This window comes from Nomascus leucogenys, chromosome 12, assembly GCF_006542625.1.
Source record: "Nomascus leucogenys isolate Asia chromosome 12, Asia_NLE_v1, whole genome shotgun sequence".
NCBI classification, from domain to species: Eukaryota; Metazoa; Chordata; class Mammalia; order Primates; family Hylobatidae; genus Nomascus; species Nomascus leucogenys.
The window spans coordinates 33,597,516-33,605,275 of record NC_044392.1 but is presented as its reverse complement, the minus strand read 5'-3'; the positions used below and the strand labels follow the sequence as shown (position 1 = coordinate 33,605,275).

The 7,760-nt window shown below is 41.2% G+C and overlaps 2 pseudogenes; both read left to right on the top strand.

The window, feature by feature from the left end:
- Positions 1 to 671: 671 nt before the first annotated feature.
- Positions 672 to 1,025, top strand: LOC100604941 (annotated as a pseudogene).
- Positions 1,026 to 5,528: 4,503 nt separating this feature from the next.
- On the top strand, positions 5,529 to 5,776 carry LOC115837651 (annotated as a pseudogene).
- The last annotated feature ends 1,984 nt before the right edge of the window (positions 5,777 to 7,760 follow it).

Below are 7,760 nucleotides of genomic sequence, written 5' to 3'. Positions count from 1 at the left end.
CTAGCATGGCAAAACCCCATCTTTACTAAAAATACAAAAATTAGCCAGGTGTGGTAGCATGCGCCTGTAATTTCAGCTACTTGGGAGGCTAAGGCATGAGAATCACTTGAACCCAGGAGGTAGAGGTTGCAGTGAGCCAAGATCACACCATTGCACTCCAGTCTGGGCAACAGAGTGAGACTCCATCTCAAAAAATAAAACAAAACAAATAAATTAAATAAAAACTCCAGGGGGACCCAGTCATAGGGCAACCGCCACACTTCTCTGAGTTTTACCTCCAGGCACTCAATCAGGTTCTCACAGTAAAGACTGGCCAAAAATCCCTTTGAGATTTCATCAGGGGAAGGGGACAAGGAACCATTTTGAAATATGCCAGAGCTTTCTGTTCTTAACAAGGCCTGCCCTTGAGAGAAACTGTTTTACCAGAGCCTAATCTAGTAAAGTTTTTTCAGAGTCTTAATGATTGGGGGAAGAGAAATATCCAACTCCAGCCAGCTCTAGCTATCCTGTTCCACCCAGTGGTGGGGAGGAAGGTACTGAGAAGCACTTGTGAAAGTCACAGTCTAGAGGCACAGGCTCATTAAAAGACTGAGACTGAATCCTATTTGACTTTTGAACTCACAAAGACTTTCTTCTTCCTCTTTCGCTGATGTTGTTTACGGGCATTCAGAATGGTCCAGCATTTGATATACCATCGTAGGCTTTCCTACAATATAGCCTCTAACAAAACTAGGCTGTCCCGCACCCCAGGTAATAGAATTGTTTACCTTTATACCAAGAAGGTTGGGAAAGCACCAAAATCTGCATGTGGCATGTGCCCAGGCAGACTTTGAGGGGTTTGTGCTTGAGACCTAAAGTTCTTATGAAATTGTCCAAAACAAAAAAAACATGTCAGCAGGGAATATGGTGGTTCCATTTGTGCTAAATGTGTTCATGACAGGATCAAGCATGCTTTCCTTATCGAGGAGCAGAAAATTGTTGTGAAAGTGTTGAAGGCACAAGCACAGAGTCAAAAAGCTAAATAAAAAATGAAATTTTGCTGGGCATAGTGGCTCACACCTGTAATCCCAGCACTTTGGGAGGCCGAGGAGGGCAGATCATTAGGTCAGGAGTTCGAGACCAGCCTGACCAACATGGTGAAACCCTGTCTCTACTAAAAATACAAAAATTAGCTGGGCATGATGGCATGCACATGTAATCTCCGCTACTCGGGAGGCTGAGGCAGGAGAATCGCTTGAACATGGGAGGTAGAGGTTACAATGAGCCCTGCATTCCAGCCTGGGCAACAGAGTGAGACTCCTTCTCGAAAAAAAAAAAAAAGGAAAGAAAGAAACTTTTTTGAGTAACAAAAATGAAAAGACTTGAAAAAAAAAGACTGAGACCTAATCATAGGACTATAAAATACCTTTCCTTCCCACACATCTTCCCACGCATTACTAAAGTCCTTTTTACTATAGCCCCTTTTACGTACTACATCATGTTCAGGTATCAAGAAAAAAAAAACTACAAGGCAGACTAAAAGGCAAAACAGAACAAAGACTCCACAATTTTAAGAGACAGAGCAATCCTCAGAACCAGATTCATATGTGACATGGATGTTGAAATGGTCAGACCATGAACTTAAAACAACTGATTCATATGCTAAAGACTCTAGTGAATAAAGTAGACAGCCTGTAAGAACAGATGGGCAACAGGTGAACAGAGAGATGGAAATTCTAAGCATAAACATAATGCCAGAAATAAAAACACTGCAGCAGAAATGAAGAATGCTTTTGATGGGTCTATTAATAGATTGGACATGGCTGAGAAAACAATCTCTGAACTTGAGTGTATCTCAATAGAAACTTTCAAAATGGAAGAGCAAAAAGAAAAAAAGATTAAAAAAAAAATCCCAACAGAAAATCCAAGAACAATGGGACAACTACAAGAGGTATTACATAAGTGGAATGAAAATACCACAAGGGCTAGGCACAGTGGCTCACACCTGTAATCCCAGCACTTTGGGAGGCCGAGGTGGGTGGATTACCTGAGGTCAGGAGTTCGAGACCAGTCTCACCAACATGGTGAAACCCTGTCTCCAATAAAAATACAAAAATTAGCCAGGTGTGGTGGCGGGTGCCTGTAATCTCAGCTACTCGGGAGGCTGAGGCAGGAGAATCGCTGGAGCCTGGGAGGCGGAGGTTGCAGTGAACTGAGACTGTGCCACTGCACTCCAGCCTGGGCAACACAGCGAGACTCCATATCATAATAAAAATAAAAATAGAAAAGAAAATACCAGAAGGAGGCCAGGCATGGTGGCTCACATCTGTAGGCAGAGGTTGCAGTAAGCCGAGATTACGCCACTGCACTCCAGTCTGGGTGACAGAGCAAGACTTCATCTCAAAAAAGAAAAGAAAAAAAGAAAATACCAGAAGGAGAAGAAATAAATAAAAGAACAGAAGAAATACTTGAAGCAATAATGACTGAGAATTTTTGCAGATTAATGTCAGATATCAAATCACAGATTCAGGAAGCTCAGAGAACACCACACAGGATAAATGCCAAGACAACAATAACCACAATCATCACCACAAAAAAACACGACACCTAGGAATACCATATTTTAAAAGTCCCATATTTTAAAAGTCTTTAAAAAGTCAGGAAAATGACACCTTACCTACAGGGGAAAAAAGATAAAAAATTATACCCAACTTCTTCTCAGAAACATGCAAGCAAGGAGGTCAGTGAAATTTAGTGTTGAGAGAAAAAAACTACCAACCTAGAATTCTGTGTCCTGTGAAATGATTCTTCAGAAGTGAAGAAGTTCAGACTTTCTCAAACAAACAAAAACTGAAGAAGTTTGTTGCCAGTAGATCTGCCTTACAATAAATGTTAAGTTTCTCAGAGAAAAGAAAAATGATATAGGTCAGAAACTTGGAGCTACATAAAGAAAGAAAGAGTCTATCTATCTATCTATCATCTATCTATCTATCTATCTATCTATCTATCTATCTATCTATCTATCTATCTATCTACCATCTATTCTGTCTATAATCTATTCTATTTATCTAATCTATAATCTATTCTATCATCTATTCTATCCAATGTATTCTATCTATCTATCATCTATCTATCTATCTATCTATCTATCTATCTATCTATCTATCATCTATCATCTATCTATATAATCTCTGTCTCTATCTGCCTGCCTGCCTATATAACTACTTACTTACCTTTCTACCTATCTATCCAGTCACCCATCCATCTATCTAAATAGATTTATTGTAAAGAGTTAGATCATCTGATTGTGGATGCTGAGAAATTCCCAGACATGCAGTTGGCAAACTAGAGATTTAGGATAACCTATGGTATAGTTCCAGTACAAGTCTGAAGGCCTGAGAATCAGGAGAGCCAATGGAGTCAGTTCCAGTTCAAAAGCTAGCAGGCTTGAGACCCAAGAAGAGCCATTGTTTCAGTTCAAGTTCGAAGAAAGCAAAAGATTGATGTCCTTGCTCAAGGCAGTCAGGCAAGAGATGTTCCCTTTACTTGGACTTTCTGATCTATTCAGGCATTCAGTGGATTGGACAAGACCCACCCACATCAGGGAGGGTAATCTAATTTGTAGTCTTTACTCAGTTTACCAATGCAAATGTTAATCTCATTCAGAAACGCCCTCACGGATATACCCAGAATAGTGTTTGACCAAATATCTGGGCACCCTGTGGCCTAGTCAAGTTCACACATAAAATTCATCATCGCAATGACATTCTGGAAAGGCAAAACCATTGGCAGAAATCAGATCAATTGTTGCAAGAGTGGGGAAGTATTGAATATGAAAGGACATGAGGGAAATTTTAGGTGTGATGGAATATGCTAAATTTTTATTGTGGTGGTACTTACTTGACCATATAGGTTTGTCAGAACTCATTGAATTGTATACCTAAAAAAGGCAAATTTCTTTATATGTAACTATACTTTAATAAACATGAATTTAAGAACAAAAAAGAATTTGAAGAACAACTGAAGAAGAAGAAGGCTGGGTACCATGCCTCATGCCCATAATCCCAGCACTTTGGGAGGCTGAGGTGGGAGGATTGCTTGAGCCCAGGAGTTTGAGACCAGCCTGGGAAACATAGGGAGACCTCATCTCTACAAAAAATAAAAAACAGTAGCCAGGAATGGTGGCACATGTCTGTTGTCCCAGATACTTGGGAGGCTGAGGTGGGAGGATTGTTTGAGTCTTAGAGGTTGAGGCTTCAGTGAGCAGTGATCATGCCACTGCACTCAAGCCTGGGCAACAGAGTGAGTTCCCATCCTAAAATAATAATAATAATAATAAATAATGAGGTAGTCTGGGCACTATACTGAGGGCATGCTATTTAAGCTGAATCCTGAACATAAAAATAATTTAGTCATGGGATATATTTGGGGTGGGAAGAGTTTGTAAGAGAGGGGACAATGGAGAACAGTCAGTGAAAAGATTGGCATATTTATGGAAGTGGAGAGAGGTGTATTGCTTGAGCACGAGATGAGACTGAAGAGACTGGCTAGGGTTAGATTATGCAGCATTTTGTAGTCCACGTTTAAGAAGGATAGATTTTATTTTGATGCAATAAGAAATAATGAAAAGTTAAGCATAGGGGCAAGAGATTTGATATTTTCAATTCATGTTAGCTGCTAGGTGGGGAATGGATTGAAGGTATTTAGAGGAGTAGCAGTCAATTTAGGAGGCTGTTTCAGTAGGCAACGGGAGTGATGATGCTGTGTGATCTAGAGCTGTGGTAGTGGATATGAGGAAAAGTGGACTCAAAGAATATTTTAAAGATTGAATTTATTGGATTTCCTTGTGAATTCAACATCAGGAGTGAAGGAAATGGAAGAATGAAGGAGGATGTTTAAGTTTTGGTCTTGACCAATTAGGAGGCTATTGGTGCTGTGTAATGTGATGAAGACAGAAAGGAGGGACAAGTTTGGAGGAATTAAAATTCCTCTTGACCATGTTAAGCTTGGAATGCCTGAGACATCCAAATGAAAATGTTTAATGTGTAGTTTCTTTTTTTTTTTCGTTTTCTTTTCTTTTTTTTTTTTTTTGAGACAGAGTTTCACTCTGTTGCCCAGGCTGGAGTGAAGTGGCACGATCTTGGCTCACTGCAACCTCTGCCTCCTGGGTTCAAGCCATTCTCCTGCCTCAGCCTCCTGAGTAGCTGGGACTACAGGTACACACCATCATGCCCAGCTAATTTTTGTATTTTCAGTAGAGGCAGGGTTTCACCATGTTGGCCAGGCTGGTCTTGAACTTCTGGCTTCACATGATCTGCCCACCTTGGCCTCCCAAAGTGCAGGGATTACAGGCGTGAGCCACCGCACCTGGCCTAATGTGTAGTTCAATGGGTATCTGAATCTGTAGCTCAAGAGATACCTGAACTAAAGAAAGAAATTGAGGATTATCACCAATATAGGTAACTTTTAAAGACATATAAATGAATGAAATCACTTAAAGAATGTTGACAAAGAAATGAAGAGTTTCTTTCCTTTCAAATGCTGCAAACATGCTCCACCAGATCCTCAGTCAGGCCAAGAAGCATCTGAGCTTGATCCCCTCTTTGTGTTTATTGGAGCTGAAGGTACTGCAGCAGCACTGTGTGTCTTGTGTCTGGCATTGTTCAATCCAGATGTTAGTTGAGACGGAAAGAATAACCCAGAACCCTGAAACAAACTGGGTCCCAATGATCCATACAAGTTCTAGCCAGTGAATGTGGATTACAGCATACTGAAGAAAGAAGGTCCAGATTTCTAAATGTTTCCCTATAAAGCTGCTTTAGAATGAAGGTCTTCCAGAAGCCATCTGCACAATTTTCCACTTAATCAGGAAATATTTCTCCTCTAAATGCATGAAATCATGTTGATATATTGGATTGGAGATTATATTGATTAATTAGTATCTGAAACTTGAAAAAAACTAAAAAGAAAAAGAAGTAGGCCGGGCGCAGTGGCTCACGCCTGTAATCCCAGCACTTTGGGAGGCCGAGGCGGGCGGATCTCGAGGTCAGGAGATTGAGACCATCCTGGCTAACATGGTGAAACCCCGTCTCCTCTAAAAAATACAAAAAATTAGCCGGGTGTGGTGGAGGGTGCCTGTAGTCCCAGCAACTCCGGAGGCTGGGGCAAGAGAATGGCATGAACCCGGGGAGGCGGAGCTTGCAGTGAGCCTAGATCGCACCACTGCACTCCAGCGTGGGTGACAGAGCGAGACTCCGTCTCAAAAAAAAAAAAAAAAAAAAAAAAAAAAAAAAAAAAAATTAAAAAAAAAAAAGAAAAAGAAATAACGAAGGCCTTGGAGGGATTCCTGATCCCTGAACAACACTTGGCGATCAAGAGAGAAGAAGGAATAGCCAATGTAGAAACCAGGAGAGTACAGTCACATAGAAGCCAAGGGAAGAGAAGAATGTTTCTAGGAAGGAGTTGGCATCTGAATTGAATGCTGTTAAGGGAACTATTAATAGTAAGATGACAGGAGTTTTTATTGGCAGCACAGAGATATTGCCGATTTTGTTTTTCTTTTTATTAAGACGTGGCCTTGCTCTGTTGTCCAGGCTGGAGTGTAGTGGCGTGATCACAGCTCACTGCAGCCTCAACCCCCCAGGGCTCAAGTGATCCTCCCACCTTAGCCTCCTTGGTAGCTGGGACTACAGGCGCACACCACCACGTCCAGTTAATTTTTTTGTATTTTTTGCAGCAACGGGTTTTTGCCATGTTGTCTAGGCTGGTTTTGAACTCCTGGGCTCAAATGATCTGCCTGCCTCAGCTTCCCAAAGTGCTGGGATTACAGGTGTGAGCCACCACTCCTAGCCTGATATTGCTAATTTTATACAGTTTTGGGGGAGTGATTACAGCAGAAGCCAGACTGGACTTTGAACATGAAATATGAAGATAGATCTCTCAACAAAATTGCTTTAAAAGAAACAGGCTAGGGATTTGTGGGGACAGTCATGTCTATGGGAATAGCCCAATAATCAGATTGGTGATTCAGGAGAGGGGATAATCAATGGAGCAATCACTGTTATGCAAATAAGGCAAATTAAAGCCTCATTTTTAATAATTGTTTATTAGTCATTTCTCACATTAACATTTAAAGGATTGTTATTAAGACACTCAAAACAAGGTTACAGATAATGCTTCCAGAAACTAGAAATAGTCTAATTTTTTTCCTTATGTACTTAACCACATAGCTTCCCTCAGTGATTCACAAAATACAAAAATCTTTCCCTAATCTTTCATATCATCATAAACTTAGCTGTCTGGAGGACCTGATACTCTACAAATGTGAGGCATGAGGCCTGTTGTCTTAGTTGTCTTAGGGCCTTCCTTTTTTTTTTTTTTTTGAGATGGAGTCTCAGGCTGGAGTGCATCAGTGTGATCTTGGCTCAATGCAACCTCCGTCTCCTGGGTTCAAGAGATTCTCCTGCCTCAGCCTCCTGAGTAGCTGGGATTACAGGCATGCATCACCATGCCTGGCTAATTTTGGTATTTTTAGTAGAGACAGGTTTCACTATGTTGGCCAGGCTGGTCTCAGACTCTTGACCTCAGGCAGTTCGTCCACCTCAGCCTCCTAAAGTGCTGGAATTATAGGCGTGAGGTGCCATGCCCAGCCTTTTTTTTTTTTTTGAGACAAGGTCTCACTCTGTTGCCCAGACTATAGTGCAGTGGCATGATCTCAGCTCACTACAATCCCTACCTCCTGGGTTCAAGTGATCCTCCTGCCTCAGCCTCCTGCGTAGCTG